The sequence below is a fragment of the Podarcis melisellensis genome (assembly GCF_964234715.1).
Source record: "Podarcis melisellensis genome assembly, chromosome: 2".
Lineage (NCBI taxonomy): Eukaryota > Metazoa > Chordata > Lepidosauria > Squamata > Lacertidae > Podarcis > Podarcis melisellensis.
In genome coordinates this window covers 58,255,634-58,278,858 of record NC_138529.1, presented here as the reverse complement: position 1 = coordinate 58,278,858, position 23,225 = coordinate 58,255,634, and positions in this window count along the sequence as shown.

Sequence of the window (23,225 nt, the reverse complement as noted above, 5' to 3'; positions counted from 1 at the left end):
CCCCCCCCAAAATATAGTCTGGCCTCCCACAAGGTCTGAGGGACAGTGGACCGGCCCCCTGCTGAAAAAGTTTGCGGACCCCTCGGAAATCCATATAGGTTTTATGAGCGTTACTCTTCAATTCTCAAACAATCACGAGGGGTTATTCTAGGGTTTGAAAGCACTATGTAAAGTTCAAAAAGGTGAAGAAGCACAGCCCCTCACTTTCCTACCAGTCTCCACCATCTTTCTCAACTAAAAACAAACAAAATACATCAGGAAAATTCATTACCAAACAGTATGAAAACTACAAGTCCCATCATTGCTGACAGGAAATGACTCTCTGGGCATTATTTTTCAGGGATGATGATGGACAAGATCTCTCCTGTATGTTAAGGAACCCCCTTTGCCCCCTGATGATACTACTTCCCCTTCTCCCAAAGTAAGGGGCCGTTGCTTGGATAGGCAGGTGGCTGTAGGGCAGGGTGTGACTGCCATTTTGAATCGGACCCAGGTGAAGGGGAGATGAGTGTTTCAAGTCATCTCACACCTCTTGCTGCTTAGCCTGCTTGGCACAGTTTCCTAGAGAATCTTAAGTAGAAGACTCTCTCACTTCTGCTACTTGAAATACTTTAATTAGGGCTGTTGAGGATTGCAAATGGGTGTATAAAGTATATGCTCCCCTGCTGAGCTGTGCCTTCTCCTCTCATAAGGAAGCTGCTGAATGCCCTTTCTCTTGTTGCAGGAGCAGAGGACAGACACATGCGGCTAATGTACTGAATCTCATCTACATAAGTTGGCACTCATGACCTAAATCATAGGAAAACAGTATAGCCATTGGAGGGATCTTGGCTATGGGAACTCATAGACAAAAGGAAATTATGTTTGCACAAGAAGGTTAAACCAATACTAGTCACACACTGTAAAAAGTATGAGATGAGATAATAGCATATATCCCTCATTGCTGTAAAAGTCCTCAGTTTATACTAGAAACCTACTTAAAAAGTCATCTGGAGCTGGCGCATCAAAGGCAACTTCTTGATTAAAGCTATATGGTAGAAGTTGGTAATAAAAGCTGCATGATGCAGTATGATATCACATTTATACAAGATGCACGGCACTACCTTTATTATCATTCATTCATTCATTCAGTTCCCTGTGGATACAATCATATTCCCACATACCTAAATGGAGTAGGACTTACTTCTGGGTAGGCATGCATAGGATTAATTTTGTGTGATACCTGTGATTTTTTTCCTTGCTAGATGTTAATTTTTAATGGTAAATTTATGTGATCTTTATATGCTTTAATTACATATGATGAGCTTATTAAGAGAGTGCTTATTTTGTTTCTTTTTTGCAGTTCTGATTAAAGTTGGGTTCTTGGCATGCTGTTACTACTGAATGCAACTGAAACTTGAACCATGTTCAAGTAAGAATGAGGATATTGAAAACTGGCTAATATCCACTGCTGAGCTAGATTGGACAAAATTCTCTTGCATCCTGCAGGTTTCATCTGTAGCATGCAATCCACTGAGCAATTCTGCTGAACAAATGCCATTTGTTTAAATGAGCAGCTTGTGCAGGGGCTGCACTCAGTAAATTGTTGCTAAAATTTGCCTAAATTATTGGCAATTTGTTAGTCCTCTGCCAGGACTAACACAGGAATATTTCTCTGTGTTTTAAAGCTGCAGTTACAGTACATAAACCAGGGGCTCAGCTATACAGCTGCAAATATGTTTTAAGTACATTATACAAATGTGACGCTAGAGCAGGCATGTCCAAAGACCATTTTGGGGGCCTAATCTGGTCTGCTGGTAGGGTTAGTCCAGCCCCTGTGGCAGTTATTTCCTGGGGTAAAATCCTAAAAAAAACACCTCAGCACCTTCAACCCTAAAAAAGCTCAACACCTTCAATCTTTAAAAAAGCTCAACAAGTTTGGGGTAAAATCATTTAAAAACGCCAACAACTTAATTCCTAAATAAAAGGTCAACAACTTTGGTTGGCCCTTTGGTCAGCCCTCACGGCCCTTCACTTCATCAAATCTGGCCCTCTTTGAAAAACATTTGGACACCACTGCGCTAGATGGAGATGGTGACCTTAAGGCAAATTCAATATGTGTTTCAAAACTTTAGAAAGCATTTTCATAGCGTTTTTTATATATGCCTAGATTACACCCAAGTATGCCAAAACAATATGGGGAACCTGTAGTATCCCAGATGCTGCTGGACTCTAATTTCCTTGCGTCTTAGGCAGCATGGCTGAGGGTTAGAGAGCTCCTCATTTCTGTATCATAAAGAATTCTACTATTTCATTATTATTTTTTTTAAAAAATATTTATTGAATTTTCCAAAAAGTTATATAAAAATAAAAAATAACAAAAAATACAAACAAAACACATACCACAACAAGTATAATTTCAATCCCTTATTTTCTTATACCTTACTTTCCCGACCTCCTCATACCTCCCCTTTCTGTATTCCAATTTCTAATTACTTAATCTCAGCAAATCCCTCCCAAATTTTCTATTGATTTTCAATTTTTCTTTTCTTATTTATATAATCATTACAGCTAGAAACCACCTAATTTCTAAACCAACATCGTTCTAACATTCATTTATTTTGCAATGTTTCTTAAGATAGTCCTTAAATTTCTTCCAATCTTCTTCCGCTGTCTCTCTCCCCTGGTCTCGGATTCTGCCAGTCATTTCTGCCAGTCCCATATAGTCTATCACCTTCATCTGCCATTCTTCCAAGGTGGGTAGGTCTTGTGTCTTCCAATACTTTGCGATGAGTATTCTTGCTGCTGTTGTAGCGTACATAAAGAATGTTCTATCCTTCTTTGGCACCAATTGGCTGACAATACCCAAGAGAAAGGCCTCTGGTTTCTTCAGAAAGGTATATTTAAATACCTTTTTCACTTCATTATATATCATTTCCCAGAATGCCTTAATTCTACTATTTCAGTCTACCACTGCACCACACATAATTTCCTAGTTCTCAGTAGCAAATGTCTTCAACAGTACCACTTCAGAGGAAAAGTGGGTTCACAATCAAACTCATGACTGAATATTCTTCCATGCCAAAGCATTCTATGCACATAGAAAAATTGATCTCCAGGGAAGGATAATAGCTTAGCCCTCTCTCCAACAGGACAATATTTTATGAAATGGAAATTTGTTTGTTTCTTTTTTTGTTTAAAAAGAGGATTGTTCAGTTATGTGGGAAGCAAATCTCCCCAGGGGTAGTTAACACAGTGATCTCTAGATCAGGGCTCTAGATGTTTTTCAGTCCAACAACAAGCATTGCTGACCATTGGCCATGCTGAAAGTGGCTGCTTGAAACTGGAGTCCAAAAAGCTGAATTTCTCAGTTATATATATAAAAAATTCAAATTGGAGCAGCTTTTGATATGACTCAACCTATCTGACCCATCCTGAACACTTAAGTATGAATCCTAAGGGTTCAGCATATTTTTAAACAACTACAATTCTTAGTCATCAGTAAATGCCACAGAAAGGGAACTAGCTCTTGTCTTATCTATCTTACCTTCATCTTAAAGAAAGCAAGAACACAAATAAGCCACTTCCGATTAGTATGTGACTGCATAGTCAGAGGTCTCCATAGACAATGGAGACCAATACACACTGTAGATTTTTATCCTAATTGGTTCTAGCCAATTAGTTCCTTCTGCCTGACTCAAACTGGAACTTTACCAGTGGAGGCAATCATTCAGCCCTATCGTGGCTGAAATGAGCTCTCTAAATGCTTTTCACTAGTGCTAAAAGAAAGAGATTTGTTCATAATAGAAGATCTTAACAGCTCAATACTGAAATTGCTTCTCCACAAATTAGTTATTAACACATAATCCCAAACAGATGTCCAATGCTATCATTGACAGCCTTACCGGAACTATGTGCACATAGCTCTGGCTCCTGAAGAGGACCTTTTGGTCTTTGGAAATAGATGTGCATCACCCTAGTGCTTAGTCACTTTATCAAGGAGTGTTGTTGTTGCTTGCTAGCATAATTTTTGCCAGCTAAAGAGTAAGATTCACTTCCATTTTGTGTATCCCATTATGAGCACGTTAGCTCAAATGGCTATATTTTATTGGAAAGATCAGCTAACCTGGAAATGATCTAGAAAACTGGGACAAAATGAAAGTTTCTTTGCCCAGTATACTCTACTGGAATTCAAGGGAGTGTCTGCACCTTCCAGTCCCCAATGCCCTGAAATGATTAAATGATCAATCTTTGTTCAGTTCTACATATAATCAAAGCAACACTGTCTCACCTGTTGATTGACTATGTAGGGGCCCAAATTCTCAAGTATCCTTCACAAGAAATATTTCAAATTCCTTCCAAAGCCTAGACCCCATATCTTACTTTGTTAAACAACCACTGACTCAGCAGCATCAGAGTGATCTATCTGGGGTGCAAGTATGGGCAGTATGTATGGAGGACCTGGGCTGTCCAGATGATAAGACCCCCCCCCCCCAGTCTTGCTGATGTGGTCCAAATGAAAGCAGAACAATACATTTGGCACTAGCTAGGCTACAGGAGTTGCCATTTCTTCTCCTGAAGATATCCCACAAGGCAGTGGAGGTTTGGGATTAGAGTTTTCATTCTCCTAGATGGGCTACCTTCCCAGGTTGACAAGCCCCATCTGACCCTCTACAGAACATGCAGTAACTGCCTTCTTGACCATTTGAGCCACTATTAGTCTCATCTACTCAATCCACTGGAGCCTGTCTTCACATGCAGGGGAAGTCCCTAGCTAACTAAGGGTTTGAGACCAGTGGTTACTCTTACCTGGTTTAGTCGGCTGGTTGAAGCCATTCCTGGGGTGTGTTCATTGTAGCATGCTGACAGCTTCTAGGAGCCACAGGTGAGAGGTGAGTGCAGGGTGGGGACTAAAAGTTTACAAACTACCCCAGACGGAGCACAACATGTCCCCCACCAGAGGTACTACCCCTAATACCCCATATAGCAGTGTTTCCCAACTTTGGGCCTCCAGCTGTTTTTGAACTACAATTCCCATCATCCCTGACCACTGGTCTTGCTAGCTAGGGATGATGGGAGTTGTAGTCCAAAAACAGCTGGAGGCCCAAGGTTGGGAAACACTGCCATATAGGAACAAGACTATCATTGTTTCGGAGCCACCTTTCACATTTCTGAATCTTTGTGATCAATGGATGTAACTATCCAAGGAACCCTGAATTACACAAGTCACCCAAGTCCTTCACAAGTCTTTCCAGAGACCTTTCAGTGTGTCCTTTATGGCACTTGTAACTATGTTTTTGGAGTTCTCTATACTGTGTTTGTTCTTGCACCTCTGAACTCCAAGGGATTCCAGAAAAGGGTATGATAGGTGTTGCCTGACTTTGCTCCCCTGCTCCCAGTGTATTGTATCCAGTAAAGACTTGCCTTGATCAAGAAAAAAAATCCTATTTTTATCATTCTTTTTGGATTCACCTTGATATGAAGAACCCCACATACTCTCCTTATGTTGCAACAGAACATTCTCTTTCCCCCATGTCTCTTATTCTCAACAACTTTTCAATGTCCAGTATGATGTGCTGAACCAAGGACTCACTATATGCAGTCACTGTGGCTGGAGGCTGCCTTACTACTCATTTTCTCCACCTTTGCTTTATACTTAACTATGTTCATGGAAATAAGAAGAGTGCTAATGGAGCAGGTCAATGTTCTATCTAGTCTATCATCAGTTCCTCACAGTGGCCCACAAGGCATTTGCTAAGCAAATAATTGCATTGTAAGGAACCAACAACTGGTCTTCCTCTCTGAAACCAAACAATCAATTAGTTTTCATATGGGAATACTTTAGTGGGCTTCTAAATCTCTTAAGCAATGTTGGGGCTTGTTTTCTGGCAGCTTTGAGCATCATACCATTTCACTTTCGCTTCTCGGATCAATGTCATGTTCAGGGGATCCTGTTCAGGGATCCTTCTCAGGCTTGGTTTTCCTTCAGAGGACTGCACAATGAAATCTATGAATAAGGATGTGTTAATATATTTGCAAGCTGAGAAAGAATTGATGGCAAGCATCAGATAGCATTGCTAAATCCAAAACAGAACCATAAAGGTTTATTTTATGCAGAGTATTCTCACCCACAGTTCAAGTTACTCTTCCCTACTGAGAGGCTCTCAAGCATGGCCTGTTATTAAACAGATAAACAGCATTTTTCAGCAGTAGCAGACTCTTCAAAAGAACATTTAAAAGCTATCAGATCCCCAAGAGTTCCTAAAGCCAATTTAGAAACAATTAAAAGCCCAGGAAAACAAGATAATTTTGCTTGGCACCTAATGGTCATCAAATTGGATGCCAGGTGAACAAATAGGAGGAAGGACTTCCATAGCCAATGTACAACCAACAGGTATTTGGGATATGTAAAATCCCGGAGCTTTGGGGAGTAGGCAGTTCTTTTCAATGATATTTAGGGATTTAAAGGTTACTAAAGTCAGAATTTGGAATTGTGCTAAATAAGAATGGCTTATTCTTATTCAAAAGACAGTAAGGCTTTCACATTTTTCACAAGTGCTTTAAGAAAGCATAACCGCTTTGATTTTTTTAAGTTAGCAAATTATTATCAGGGCTGAGATGAAGGGGTCAATATTTACAAACTTTTTAAAAGGGTCTCTTTAAAAAAGATATTTTTCAAAGTCCGCAGCAAAAGGAGATAAAAGTGTTCAGCTGCTCAGGTAACAATGATCTGATTTGTTTGCCCTCAGTACTAACACTATAATCACTGCACTATAAACACTAGTCAGGATAGCCAATTTGATCAATATGATCGTTACTTTGATCTGCAGATCAGTTAACTGATCTACAGATTGTAAACTGCTAATGCCAGGCTGATGTGCTATATAGCATTGTCATATTATCACATGCAGATTGTGATTTCTGATTGCCTGGGATCAATTGAGAAAGGAGAAATGGGAGAAGAGAGGGTGATGGTGAAACATCATCAAGAAATGGGGAACTATAGCAGCAAACCTTTCCAAAGATGAGCATTTGCACCTTTAAAGATCTTTTCAGGAAATAATTATCTATCTCCTACAACCAGAAATTGCTACTTTTCAAAAGAACATCAAAACCAACTAACATTTGATCAAATCCTACATTTATTACAGAGTTGAACTCCATCCAATCAGTAGATTATTGCTCATTTGCTAACATTTCTTTTTGAACAATGAAAATCTTTTATTACTTCCTTAAAAACACATATTCTATTACTGAAGCAGGAAGCGACGTATTTAGAGATCACATTGAATGCCACCGTACTCAGATGAATGGAAAGAGATAGGGATCATATCCTCAGCTGGCATAAAATTATGTCAGCAGGGTGCTTTATTTCCAACAGACGATCTAACCCAAGGGAAATGGAACAAACATTCTCCTCCTCTTCAAGTTAATTGCTTTTTTTATCTTCCTTTCATTGTAGGATGAAACATGACATTCACTTGCCTCTTTTTCCCAGGGAATATTAATCTTTGATATCAAGAGATGTTAAATAGCTGTAGTCTAGCCACAGGTGGAATGTGTTTGGGGTGGTTTCGTTTAGAAAATATATGAGCAACAGTGCAATCCTATACATGTCTACGCAGAAGTAATTTCCAGTATAAGATTGCTATGTAAGGGAGGGATATAGCAGAGCAGAGTTGGGCCATGAATCATTTGGCCCGTGAACCAAATGTGACCCTCCAGGGCTTTTTTACTCCTTGGCCACATCCCTTCTCCCCAGGCCACACCCCATATTTTGCCTGGCTGCAATGGTCCTTGAACTGGGCTCAGAGTCACATCATCAACCAGTGCAACTCTGTAAGGGTTGGCATGATTTGTTTCCAGCCCATAGTGTCTGCCAGGATCCTGGCCTCTGCATTTTGCCCCACTTGCAGCTTCCCAACATTTCAACAGCAGCCCCACACAGAGTTCATGACATAATCCAGTCCTGAGGTTGCCAGGGCATCAGTCACTGCAACCAAGCTTTCTCTGTCCAGGAAAGGCTCACTCCTAGCCACTGAGACCACCTGGTCTCAAGAGATGGTCCTGGGTCAAGAAGCACCTCTAAGCTATGAACCTGCTGTCTCCCCGGAAATGGCTCTCCATCCACAGCAGGTTATCCAAGTGGAATAGCTGAAGCTCATACAAGACAATAGGAACCGTCATTGCTTGGGACACATCCTCAGGACTATTCCTAACAGTGGTATCTAATTCTGTGCAATTCTGGGCAACTGTATACTTGAAGCGCCTTGTAAATTGTCACAGCATGTTTTGGGTGGTTCAGAAGAGCCTTGGGTGGAATTCAGCATCACACTTTTCTAGTTGTTACATCTGTGCCAGTATTACAGCTTATGAAGTGGAACAACCCCTCTTCTCTTCCTGCCACCACTGTTCTGGGGGTGGTTCTTCCACCCACCCTCCTGAGCCAATTTTGACAGCTGTGGAGGGAGGAGTAGGAGGAAAGCCCTGTTGAGCAAATGTAAGTCCTTGCACAGGGCTTTGGCTGATGAATCCATCCAGATGTTACTAGTTGTCTAAGGACTTGGAATAGTTTTGCTGGACGGCTATTCAAGAATGCAATAGAGATGAACAAGCAGGTGTTATTTACTGCCTCCACTAGCACATGATGATGTGTCCAGTCATGCTAACATCAAGATTTACACTACTTATGCTCCAGCCATTGCCCCTGTTGTATATTTAATGAAGACACCTGTATTCTGTACATCTAACAAACAACCACACATATGTTGTATTTTGAATGGTTTGCTTGGAAATATTCTTCTTCAGTTCTTTCTCCTCTCTCCTCTATAAAAGTATAGTAACCTCATGCAAGATCGAGATCAGTTGGGTTTTTTTCTTGTAGTATTGCCTTTTAAACCACCATCTCTTTTTTGAAAGGAAGAAAAAAGAATTATTAAGACCTTTACATGAGTCATAGTCTAACTCTCTAGACCTTCACTATTTAATCAGAAAGCCTCTCCTCTGATTGTTCCTTTCATTCCTGGACATTTCTTTCTTTAAGGAATTGTTCAGGGATCTTTAATATTCTGCTAATGCTTCCCCCTCCCCTCCCCCTTTTTCTTTTTGCTGTACAGATTGCTCATTCTCTTTGCTCTTCCCCTCCTTATGTTACAATTTGTCAGCTTCCCTTTGTCCTGTGCTGCTTTCTCTTCCTTATATGCCATCTACAATTTCCACACAAGAAACCTTTTCTTATTCCTTTTCTTTTCTGCAGTCAGCACTGAATGTACTGCACTAATAACAGTCCATAACCAGTCCCCTCCACACCCCTCCCTCTCTAGAAAATTATTAATCATTTCCCCTTTGCTGCTCATTATTCACATACAAATCCATGCCACAGTGCTGGAAACTGGCTATCTGTCTTACTTAAAGCTGAGTAAAAAGATCCCAGAGATAAAAGTGTGAAATGTTTACAGTTTCAACAGGCAGTGGTTGAGGGCACAGCGGGGGAATGAAGGAAGGAAAGCATCAGTCCAGAAGTTGATTAGCAAGGAAAGATGGAGAACAAAGGGAGGAGAGTACTCTTTCTCTTCTGAAAGTGATCCACACTATACGGTCTGCAGCTCGGGTGTCCCTCGCTTGCCTTTCAAACCACTGCTAAGAATATTATTACTGCCTAGACGAAGATTGATGGAAAAACATTTACAAAACCATCTATTTTCTTTCTTTTAAATACGCCTGATAAAACTTAGCAATGTCTTGGGATTCAGGGTGCTTCCTGAGGGGGGGGGGGGCTTAATTCACAAATCATATCACAATGATTGATCACAAATATGTGTTTGGCAAAAGGCTGTGTTTGTGTGTGATACTTACTGGATTTTCCTTGGAAATGGTAAATGGAGCAGGCAATGGACTGGCCTTTCGATGCCAACAGTGTTGTGTGGGAAATGCCTCCCCTGCCAAAACCAAAGTTGTGTGCAGGAGCAGCGCCAACCCCACAATAAGAAGGGAGTTCCCTGTGGGCTGAACTGAAACGCACCACCCCATTTCATGGGGCCATACATCTGCCATAAAAGTGGGGTTATTTAAAGGGGGTTATTTTCAGAGTCACTCAGGTGGGAGGAAACAGGGCCCCACAAGCCTTTCTGAGGCAGTTGCTTCAAGTAGGACTCTGGGAGGGGTGGCAGATTTAGATCTGGGTGTTGTGTCTGCCCCCCACCTCCTGCTTGCTTTCCTGTGGTGGCGTCACCTCCTTCTCACTGGGGCAGCTTCTCCATACTTGCACATCCCTTTCTATCTTCCATTCAGGAAAGGTCTCATCTCAATCCCCTTCCTCACCCCACCAAACACCTCCTCTTTCCGTTCTGCTTACCTCTCTCACAGCCTTTAAGCAGGACCTGAGAGCAAAAGTTCTCTTCCCTCCTGCGGTTCGTGGAAACTGGTATAAATGACTAGATGAAGGGGGATTTCTTATTCAGCCGCATGAAAGATGCACAGCCTTCCTGAGTAATCAAATTAGGTTTCTTATGTCTGAAGATAGAATATCTGTTACTCAATACAGGGAGATACCCTTAGGATTTAGGATTTTGGCTTACGTCATTGAATTAGGTTTATAATTAAGACTTCATGATCCAGTCAATAAACTATGCATATTTCCTTAAATGTGTTAGTTTTAATGATAACAGATGAGTTAGAAAAGGCTTTTCATTACACTCAGATGATAAATAGTTCAGAACAGGAAAAACTTGATATAATTAGGTAGATGAAATCACAATTTTCAAAACATGTGGACATTAATTGAGTAACCAAAACTAATAGATGGCATTTAATACCAACCCATGTTAATGAAAAACATACGTTAATGAAAAACATTTCATGGCCACAAGGATTCTGAATAGTTTACACTAAAGTCACTGGATGACTCTTACCAAGGTATTAGTTTGCATTATTGTTTGTCGGACTTTATTTAGTTCCTGCTAAATCGGTCCCTTAATGTCTTGAGCTGTAATACCCTAATTCCAAATCATATTTAGGCCCTTAAAATACTACCCTAGCCATGCAATAAGAAATGCCAGCCTCTGTTCAGGAACCCATTTAAAGAGAATTTTATTGAGATTATCTATGATGACAACAAATTTTATCACACCCGCCTGAAGGAGTCCATACAGAAACAATACAGAATTAAAAACCATTTAAGATACATGTGGAGACTGTTTCAGAAACAACACTTTCAGACCTGCTAAAACCAACTTTTGGTTACCAAATGCCTGGGTGAACAGAAAGCCTTTCAGATTCTTTCTGAAAGAGAATATTGATGGGGCCAAAACACATAATTAGGGAGGAGGTTCCATAAGTCCACTGAGAAAGCCTTGTTATACTCAGTAACAGTAGGGCCTCCCCGTCAATTGTCAGGCCTGGAGAGGGTGATACTGGGGAGGAACTCTTTTAAGTACTTGGCCTTTCAGTAATTTAGGATCTTGTACACCAGTACCAACACCGTGAATCAGGCCCACAAGCCCTCCTGCATCTAGTGCAGTGCTTTGTTGACTGGTGGCAGGTGGTCCCACCATGTTGTCACACTCATCACCCTGGCTATCACATTCTGCACTAGTTGCAGCTTCTGGATTATCTCCAAGGGTAACTCTACATTACAGTACTCCAAATGAAGGTTGCTAGACTGTGGAGGCCAGGCTATCTAGTTGCAGGAAGAGCTACATCTGGCAACCCAATCAGAGCTGGGTATAAGCACCCCTTGTCGCATGGGCCACTTGGGCCTTCAGCAATGGATTATACATCTCCAGGAGTAGCACAAACCATTTCAAAGGAAGTCCACCACCTAATTTCTGAACACAGGAACCATTAGCCCACAGCATCTCCATCCTGTCAGGATTTAACTTCAGTTTATTGGTCTCCATCCAGCCCATCCTTGTCTCTAGGCACCTGTCCAATTTTATGGCCAAGGGCCATGCGCAATTGGCTGTGTCGAGTCTCCTTTCACACATTCACAGATATCATTGAGGCAGTGTGGATGGGCCAGCGGTTACATGCTGTATCAGGAATTTCTGCAGGCAGTAAGAGCCAACAGAATGTGGCCATAAGAAGTCATGGCCCGTTGACGACATAGATTCAGACCTTATCAGATCAGGCTTGTCTGAAGGATCTGTGTTGTGATTCTCATAGTCAAGAGTCTGATAACCTTATCCTCCTCATTCTCAAGGAAGAGAGAATTTCCTCTCAGAGTCTACATTTGGTCAATTAATCTGTGGAATAACCTTGTCACCCACAGTGATGATCCTGCCTTGATGATCATGAGAGAGATCATGACTGGAGTTATCTGGGGTCAGGTCACAACACAAAGTGGCCTGTGGATGGCAATTTTGCAATCTGGTTCATAGTAGTTTAATTTGAGTTAATTTGATTGCCTTTCATCTAGCACCAGTTCCTGTAATTCTTCTTGGTTTGTGTAATTTCCTGAATTGTTTGGATTTGTTTATTTTCTTTCTTCACGTAATTCCAAGGGAAGAGGAAGATGAGACACACAATGTTATGATAACACCAAACTTTAGAAATATGCCAAATTTGCAGCATAGGAATGTGCCCTGCAGCAAAATAGACCTCAGTGGGTCATGGATTGCTGAAGAAGATGGATAATGCTAATTGGATGGATTCATTATTTAAAAGACACACCTGCTTCACACCTGCTTGTAACTTTTTTTCAACCTGTATTTAAATCAGCTCATGCTTCCAGGGCCATGATTCATTCCTCTCTTAATGACAGGGAGATTCTCCATTGTGGGGCAGCTACAGAGAACTCTGTATAGCACACATTTGCATGGCACGAAAACAGTTCAGTCCAGAAGATGATGTCAGTTGACTCTGATGGCTGTAATGCCAAGAATCTATTATGTGTTTTTTTAACCCCAGGTAAGACAACAGGAAATCAATACAGATGCCGGTATCATCAATGTTCAGTCCCAACATGCTTACAGGGTTGTAGCCAAAATGTCACTACTGAGCAACAGGTGCATTTGAGGCATGCACAAGTACAAACAAATCTGGAGAGAGAACCCAGAAGGGGGGAAATTCCTCCCCCAAAGGCTTTGATTGCAACTGTGAAGATATGCAGCATATGCTAGACTCACCCTGTTCTCTCCCCACTACAATCTATTCAGACCAAGCCCAACGTGGCAGGTTTTCATAAGGCCTTGGTGGAAGCAGGAAGCAATAATGAGAATGAGAAATGGGATACAAACTAACAGATGACCAATGGAGGGGGTGAGGGCAAAGGTAGAGAGGAAGTCAAATCAGAAAGTAGTGAAAGTAGTCAGTAGTGGATGGATTACAAAAGCAGAAGCAAGAATAACACAGGAGGGCATAAGGTGCTGGCAGGAGCAGAGATAAGTGGGAGAAGGAAGCTGGAGATAGGAGAAAGTACAAGAGGGACAATGGAAACAGGACCACTAACAGCTGAAGGAAGAGCAAATGAGAAAGAATGAGCAGAAGGAAGGGAAAGGGCAAGATCAACCATAGACCCAAGAGGAGGAAACAAGAGAGGTATGAAATGGAAACTACAGCAAAAGAGTGAGTAAGAGAGACCCAAAAAACAGAATGACAGGCAAAAGTGGGGAGAGGGGCATGGGGAGGATATGAGGAGTTGTCTGGGACATTGAAGTCCTTGCTTGATTAATCCAAGCAACATTTTCCTGCAGCCCCCACTTGTTCTCTCTAGGAGCAAAGGTGAGTGATTGGATGGGAGTGAAATGAACAAGACCACCCAAAAACAAGGTAGCAGTTGATACCCAGGGAATCCCTGTGTACACTAAAGTATATCGATTTGTAAATAGATAGATAGAAAGAAAGACTTAAAAGCAGCCTGATAACAACTGTAGGTTTTCCAATTTGTACAGAGTACTGATGTGTCCTTTCAGGGAGAGGTGATTGGAGATGTGTAAGGAGAAAGAATTGGCATTCTCATGCCTCTAACAGTTTATAGTAAATATCCTGGAGGGGGATTTGACAGGAGCAGTCAGTGACTATGAGGAGGGGTGCTGTTGCACACCTCACCTCCTGGCAGTGGAATTGCTGCTTACTAAGAGTGGGAAAGGGAAGGGGCAGGGAGGTTTGTTTTGTGGGGGCGCCTCAGAAGAGCCAATCTGGCACTCCCACTGATGTGCCCATACTGTGTTGACCTCCTCATCACACCCCCATTCCCACTCCCCATAAGTGGCAGTGACTCCACACCTGGAAGCCAGGTGTTTGATGCTGCACCTCCTCAGTGATCCCTCTGGCATTAGGATGGGGGGAAAGCAACAAATGCTGTGATGTTGAAAACTCTCCTCCCTACATTCTATGGAGATGTTTCAGGCAGAATAAAAGGGAGAAGGAAAGCATTCCCTTTTCGATAGTACCCCACTTTATTATGGAGCAATAAAATGTTTAAGTTTAGGACTGGCACAGTTGATGATTGCTTAGATATGACAGTTTAGATTTATGAAAGCAAGGGAAGCATCTTTGGGGAATCCTCCACTTTCTATATTGGGGGAGCTTTGCATTGTGTGTGCTGAAAATAAACTTATAAGGCAAGCCACACCAACGGGTCTTTTGCTTTATGGCATAGATAATAAATCAAAGCTGGAGGGAAGGAAGAGAGATCAGCCCAAATGCTTTTCAGAACATAATTAATAATACAATAAAATAATACAAAATTATTCTGCAAGAAAGGTTCAAGTTTACCTAGTTCTGTCTCATGATTCCTTCCTACTGCTGTATTGATGGTTCTAATCAGTGTACTTCATGGCCATGGCAAATGGTGCTCAGAGAGGGGTGTGTGTGTTGAAGCAATAGGCAAATAAAATGTTTAAAACCCACATGTATAATTTCTGCCGATGCAGAGAAAGACAGGCTGTTAAATTAATTGAAATGTCAAAGTACTCTGAGCCCCGTGGAGTTCCTGAGGAAGAGACTTTCACAGCGTAGGTTCCTTTCGACAAAGGACTCCTGCTATGTGAAATTTGCTGGCAGGACCTTGTGAAGAGGTTAGCTTCAACAAAACCACAGCTCAGAGACACTGAACATTTCTGGGGATCAATGCTCAGTAGTCCTCCCTAGCTAGCCATGTGTTTTAAAAATCAATATGTTGTGAAGTCATCAGGGAATGCAGGAGAATGTTTCAGTATGGTTGCATTCTAGCAGCTGCTGTTTAGTGCACCAATTCTGATGACTGTGAGAAAGGGAAGTGGTACAAATATTCCAGGTACACTAAGTTAGATAATGCCTTCTCAAAGCTTCACTGGGAGTCTTACTGGCCATTTCCTGCACTCTGTGGTCCTTCACCATAACACACTGCCTGCACCAAATTATTGATGAAAAATCCTAAAACTGCATAGTGCATTGAATATGAGTGCTTCTTGAATTTTTCTGCCTTTTAACTTCTCCATATGCTTCCCTCCTGGTGCTTCTGTTTCCAAGCCTGCTCTTCTACCTGTTTCCTACCTGTATACCTGTGACAATTCCACGTTCCTTTGGGAATGTTTCTTTGGGAGACAATTTGCAATTTTCTTCACCTCACATGGAGCTGCTGCTGTGCTTCATCTAGCTCTGCTATTTAGTTCAATTTGTTGTCAAATACACCAAATTGATGCCGCAACTTAAAATATAAACAACTCAACTGCCATAGAATAAAATGAAATAGATTCTAGGTTCATATCCCACTAATCCCACTGTCCCTCCAGTAAAGTCTCATCCTGCAAACTGCCAAATGAAGGAACTGCAGACTGTGATGTATTATTAATCCCCCTTCCATCAAAATTAGATCTGGCATTAGAGGTAGTCTGTAGAGTTACTCCTTTCACAACTTCAGCAGTGCGGGGATTCAAGCCTGCTGAAACCGATAGAGCGCAATTGGTAGATATTCCACTCGTGTTGCCAGCAATTTAGGAACTGCAAAAGAGGCCAATAGCATTAAAAGGTACTGATAGTGAAACTATGAGCCTCTGTGAAGCTGCACTCTTTGCCTTCCTGGAAAAATGTCATAATATGGAGCAGACCAACCTGCTCCTAGCCACCTGCCAGTGAAGAAGTAGTTGCTCCAGTGCTTGCTTTCATCTACCCTCCCCATTCCTTCTACCTTTTGTATTGTGTCTAGTCAATTATCAGGCTGCAGGCGGGGGGCAGTCTTACCGTTTATTATGTATGCAGTGCTTAGAAAGTGTTAGAAGCTTTGCTAAATAATAACAGCAGTTAAAACTAGAAGTTCCTACCTCAAAAACTTGTCTCTAATGAAGGGGTTGCCAAGGTGGTGCCCACTTGTACTGTAAGAGGCTTTCCTTGGTTCCCACAGGATCTCTTTCCCTGCTGAAATTAATAATAATAATAATAATAATAATAATAATAATAATAATAATAATAATTTATTTATACCCCTCCCATCTAGCTGGGTTTCCCCAGCCACTCTGGATGGTTCCCAACAGAATATTAAAAACATGATGAAACATAAAACATTAAAAACTTCCCTAAATAGGGCTGCCTTCAGATGTTTTCTAAAAGTCAGATAGTTGTTTGTTTCCTTGACATCTGATGGGAGGGCGTTCCACAGGGTGGGGGCCACTACAGAGAAGCCTGGTTCCCTGTAACCTCACTTCTCATAGTTGGGAACTGCCAGAAAGCCCTCAGAGCTGGACCTCAGTGTCCGGGCTGAATGACGGGGGTGGAGACGCTCCTTCAGGTAAATTAAGTTTGAACAAAGCACTCTGCTGCAGCTAATAGAATGAGTTGCTGTGTGTGCTTTGTTGTAGCCTGTCTGCAGTGCCTGTGAGCATTTCTTCACTTTCCACAAGTTCACAGGACCAGCAAGGTTGGCTGTAATGAAATCTGATCCACTGCAACTCTCAGATAGCCTGTGGACAATTTACACTGTGGACTATTGCAAATCAATCAGTCAATCTATCTATTTGATGTAGCATCCAACAAGCAACCTTCTTTCCCCACTACTTAACATTCATGGTATGTTTCATTGTGGTATGAAGAAAAAGAACAGATGTATAAGACTAAAATGGTATTTGAGACTGCCTGAAACTTGCATGTATCTATATTAATTTGTCGCTTGCAAAGCGACATCAGGTGATCTGTCAAAGCTCTGAGCAAAAGGCAGAGATCATTTGTTAAAAACCAACACCTGTGAGCTGAGATTCATTCCATGGTCATCAAGTCAGACAATGTGCATCTCTGACATTATCCCATGACATCCCTCAGAAGGGATCAATTTTTATCAAAACAGGCTCATTAGTCCCCAACTTAAAGCAGTATCAGATTCACACAAGTCAGGAAAATTAGCTTGGGCAAGAATCTTGGGATAAGATTTAGCGACTATCTGATATTAGTCATGTGCAAAGATAATTCTTTTCATATGCTGTGCTTACTGTTGGTTGCAAGGGAAAAAAATGGGTATAAAAGGAAAATTCCTAGATGACAAGATCCAAGTTTGGGGCAAGTACTCTTTGGTGAGAGAACCCCAGTAGTGATTTAAAATCGCAAAATATGCAGGAAAGTAAAGTGTGAAAATATAGGTTGTTAGAGCTTTAAACTATGCCCTTCTAAGTTCCACCCAAAGTTACCCCTTTCCCTTAGGATAGAAAAAGACCACACATTTGGTAAGTTAAAAATGGTTTACTTACAAACTCTCCAGAGACCAAGTTCATGTGTTTTTCTATACAGCTATCAAGAAACACAAGCAATAAAACTTGGCTTAGTTACAGTGGTGAAAGTTCCTAAGTTATTGGTATAGGAAGACAAAAGAGTGGTTTGTAATTAAATGGTTTCATCCTGTAAAAGAAGTATCCAGATTCCATCTATTTCAGTTCTTGGTCCGGTTGACTTCCAAATCGACCAACAGACCCCACTCCAAGTATAATTTAATTTAGGTACCCTGAACTCCAGGATCTGGTGGTAGGGCATGCAGTGTGTCTCATTGGGCAAGTACTGAAACCAACCTTCTGATAAGACATTTCTTCTTTGGGACATATTGTTCCCATTTTGAGATTCCAGAGATCTCAGCTGACCACATGAAATGGACCCAAATTCCATGGATCTCCCAAACATGGTGTGAAAATAATATAGTTTAACCATAGTTCACTAACAACACAAATACCTGCCTGAGTGCTTCAGGCTTTAAGCATCTGGTCTATCTTTCACCAGAAGGAATGTTGTCAGGATGCAAGCAACTGCTGGCTCTCATAATTCACCCACACGAGTTTCTTAAGCGGCTGGAAAAATCCTTCCAATGACATGGGTTCAGTCTTAAGCCTAGCCAAGGATATGTCTCTGCCTGTACAGGAACTGGGCTAGAATGTGTGGCATGGCAGTTTTGCAGGGGGCCCTGCTGACATCAGCTTTTAGTTTGTGGGCTTCCTTGTGCAGATATTGCAACAGTAAGATAATTAGTCTGAGAATCTGTCAGGTTGTTTCTTAATGGTTTCCCCACTTTTGCTGAAATAGCAAAATGTGGCTCAAGTAAGAGCCACATTGGCAGTTTGCCCCAGGTTTTAAACTGGGGCCAAATTTATAAGAGGGGGAAAATGGGTGCATTGCAATTGCTGAAATTTTAGATGCAAAAATGTCATGGGAGTTACGAGCCTAACACATTGTGATCCAAACAGTATTAATGTATCACCAATACGTGATTTCCCCCTGCTTATTATTTTATTCCTTTTGGTGGAGTGTGATTTATGCTGTTAAAAAGAAATAACAAGAGTGCTATAACCTATCCACCCATAAAAATCTAGTGTAACCAGTAAATTTCAAAGGTAGTCTGGGCTTAATTAAGAGCTGTGCCAACAACAACAACAACAACAACACCTCTTCCACATCACTTAATGAGAAAAGAAACTGCATTTAAAAAATATCAAAGGGGAGGGGAAATTTTGGTGGAAAATTCATGGGTGGGATGAAAGGTTTTTCTTGTACTTACCTTTGAGGTGATTAAGGGTTTTGTGGGTTCTCTTTCATTCTGCAAGGCATCTCTGCAGCAGTATGCCTTCTGTAACTTTCTCAAGGGCCTGCATTTCCTGAAGACCTGGAGACGTTCTGAGGTGGACTTCCCAGGAAGTCCAGGAAGGTGTATTTGACAGTTGGTTGTTGTTGTAGTAGTTGTTTTAAAAAATGAGAAATCGCCCTACATTTGATAGAGTGTGCAAAGTTGTTTATTTTTACTGGCAGGAAGGAACTTAGCTTATAAACAAGCTTTGTGAGTACTCAGTAGCCAGTCACCCTGGCTTCTCATGGTTCAATTAAAACCCAGGCGATAACATCATTAGGTACTTTTGCCAATGGTTCACCTCCAGATCAGGCAGCTGGGGAGACTGCAGAGTACTCATTAACGGGCAGACACCACTCTCAGCATCTCATAATGATAAATTAAACTAAATCTCACACCCACTGTAATTCTAAACAAATTCTGAAGTGCAGTGAGGAAGAAAAAAATGGAAGGATTATCCTCTTTCACCGGGGAAAACAACTTTTGGGAAATTAGAGCAGTGTTTCCCAACCTTTTTTGGGCAAAGGCACACTTGTTTCATGAAAAAAATCTTGAGGCACACCACCATGCCAGATGGGGAAAGGTCACTTTTTACTTATGTAAAAAAAAAAAAATAGTAACAGCATAGAAGGTAATGGTTAGGCTAGCATCCCTCTTCCAAATATGCTAGGTTTTTATTTGCAGGGACTGTTCTACATGGGAAAGCATTCAGCACTGTCATTCTCCCATCTGCCATCTGAATTGGTACTATTCTGGGTCAACTTACTCTGCTGCATGTGTAGATGAAAATGGCACCAAGTGTGGGGGAGGGGGCAGAACAGGTTTCAGATACAGGATATTAAGCATACATGTACTTCAGATTGAACTGGTTGCTTGCTTTGCAAGTTTTCATTTCCCAAATGACTGCCTTGGCAAGCGCAATACCTACCAGGCTCAACGCCGGTCTCGCGCTGCCGCTTCCCACGCTCTCAAGGACCCGGGAGGAGGAAGGCGTGAAGGGAATCCCGAAAGCGCGAAAACCTCGCGCATGCGCAGGCCTTCCGCCTGCGACAGCCCAGTAGACCGGCTGAAGCGAGCGGCGATGGGATGTGGGAGGGAGCTTGCTCGCCGCCCTGCGTGTGCCTATGTGGGGCACGTTACAGCCCCGTGACATCAGCGCCACGCAGGCAGCCAGGCAGGCAGACGGCGAGAGCCCCGCGCTAGTGTGCCGCGGAACACCGGTTGGGAAACACTGGTCTAATGATGACAATTTGGCCCTCTCTGAAGTGCTTCTCTGCAAGATATGGTAGGGTGTGTTACACAAGTAAACACTTGGAGGGTATGATAAAGAGAGCATTCCAAGAGTGACTTGGGATGCTATGAAGATGCTGCAAAAGTGGGCATGTGATTATTGCACGCCTTAAGCTAATGCTGAATACCCAAGAGTGTACAACTGGACTGCTGAATCCTAACTGGGTGTACTGAAAAGATGCTGGATGAGACCCAGACCAATAGTACCTGCAAAAGCAGCGTTATTAAAAGCAGCTTTCCCTTTGAACATCTCTTTGTTCAAAGTGCATCTGAAAGCCTAATGACCCACTGGTTCCTTAGGAGTGAGCTTTAATGCAAGGATTTTGATGTTAATCCATGGATCAGATGCGTATGTGTGGATAATCGCATTGTTGGACAGTCCTTTCTGCCTGTTGGCCGTTAGCCAACGACCCCCTCCTCCGCCTGAATGAAATGTGCCCCGTGGGAGCGTTGAGACATCAGAACCACGAGTTATAGTTATAGGCACGTCCCAGGGCGAAGCAGGTTTGGAGGGAGGGGGGTGCCTAAGAAACTATCGACGGGGTTGGCGAGGCGGCGTTCAGACTGGGCTGCAAACAGCAGCTGTGTAGCCTGGCCATAGGAAAGGCGAGCAGCTCCTTTTATTTCCTCCCTCGCAGCTGATTCCCCTCTCTCCCGCCACCAGATTGTGAAAAGGCTCGGAATTCAGCCTGAGGAAAACCCCAAGTCCCCACATTTCTAGTTTCCCGCGCCCTTTAAAGGGTGATACGAGTCCCACGGCAGGCAGGCAGAGCTGGGACGGGGGTTTCCAGGGGACACGGCAGCTCCTCGAAAGGCTTCTCTCGGCTGCGCTCAATCCTCCTCTGAGAGGATTTCCCCTCCTGTCCCATGCGTTCGTTTGGGGGAGCCCTCCGGCTGCTCCCTCTCCCGCCGCGCAGGAGCGATGCCTCTCTCTGGCTCTCCCTCCGCGCAGGCTGAGGGAGGGAGGGAGGGGCGCGTGTGACCCGTCTCTGCTGGGAGACCAAACCCAGCGAGGCAGAGTCGCGCGGAGGCGCCCAGGCAGCGCTGCCGGCTGCGAGGAGGAGCGCCAGGCAGCAGCAGGAGGCGCGGCCTCTCCTCGCCGCCGCCGCCCGACTCGCCCGCCTCCCTCCAGGTAACATCTCGCGGCGCACCAGGCAACGTCCGGCGGCACACTAGTGTGCCGCGGAACACCGGTTGGGAAACACTGAATTAGAGGATAGGTTTGAGCACAGCAATGGTTTAATTTGGACAGAGGGTAATGGCACACCTTACCATATGGGATTAATCACATTTCTCAATGCTACACTGGAAGTTTAACTGGAAACCAGATTTTTGCTTCCAAAGTTCCATAGAATCGATGATGGAATAATGACATATGATGTTGGACTCACCTTCTCCTAGTTTCAGCTGGACCATATAGCTCTTCATGCTATGTGCCATTGTACACTCATAAGTACACATGGCCCATGCAAGCTGGTTGAACAGTTCAGTAGAGATTCTATGCAATATTTTAATAGTAAATTTCACTATTTAATAGGTCACTTTGTATTTCATGGTTCAGTTGCCATATAGTGATGCGGTCACATTTAATATTTACATTTCATCACTGTATTTTTAGCGTTTCATAGTAGATGGAATTCTAGCAGTGACATTGAATCACCTTCTAAGAGGAGGAAGAATGTTGGTCTGCAGTCATAGTGGAAGGAAGGAAGGAAGGAAGGAAGGAAGGAAGGAAGGAAGGAAGGAAGGAAGGAAGGAAGGAAGGAAAAGACAATTCTGACAGAATTCCAACAAGTTATGCTTACCCTTGCCAGAAAGCACACGGCAAATGTAGGGAAAAGTGGCCCTCCACTTGTTGCTGTACTACAACTCCCATCATTCCTGGCCATTGACTGTACTTGCTGGTGGCAGTGGGAGTTGTAGGTCAGCAGCATTTGGAAGGCCAAAGCTTCTCCACACCTGGCCTAAGGGCAATTGTCTGATGTGCAGCTATGCCTGGTATATGAACCAGTTGACATAGTTCACAATATCAAGAAGAAAATGATGACTGGCTATATTAAATCACTGCATATTGATTTGCTAATGAAGAATTTAAACAGCATTTATAAAGAACCCTAAAATCTGCTGGAGATGAGAGACCCTTCTCTGTGTTCCACCTGTGGTGGAGAAGTAAAGGGCTGGGATGAGAACTGAACCCAGATTATGGAATACAGTGGTACCTTGGTTGTTGAACAGCTTGGCTGTCTAACAAATCAGCTCTTAAACGCCGCAAACCTGGAAGTGAGTGTTCCGGTTTGCAAACGTTTTCTGGGAGCCAAACATCTGACATGGCTTCTGTGGCTTCTGATTGAGCGCAGGAAGTCTCCATATACCTCCCTGGAGAGACCAGTGATTGAGCAAGGGACCTTCTACCTGCAAGGCAGATTCTCTGTCACTAACCTTTACCCTTCCCATACAGGGAACCTCATTTGTTTCCTCCGTTGCTGTTTGCTGAGGTTGCTTGCAAATCTGCTGCACCTGCTTTTTATTTTGTTGATCTATTACGGTTCATGGAATTTTGATTCTTGTGAGCCTCTCTGAATAATGTGAATGCATTACAAGGCTGAGATATAAATTTCTGAATAAACCAAATAAATACATTAAATGAAGCATCTATTCTGCTTGGAATTTAATTGGATTTTAATGGGGTCTTCACTCACAGGTAGTCAGATCCTATAGCATAGGCTCTCCTTAGCTGCAGCTGCACAGACAGTGAGTTCAGCAGTAAAACCAGATTCAGTCCTTCCAAACATGCTACAGTTTTGCACATGACATGTATTATGGATAACCAAGGGCTAGGCCAGAGTTCAAAGTTCTGATGGTCCCCAATAACCCAAAGGACACCACCTGCAAGTTAAAAAGGAGACAGATATTTGCATTTATTGGATCTAGCTTGTAAACCAGG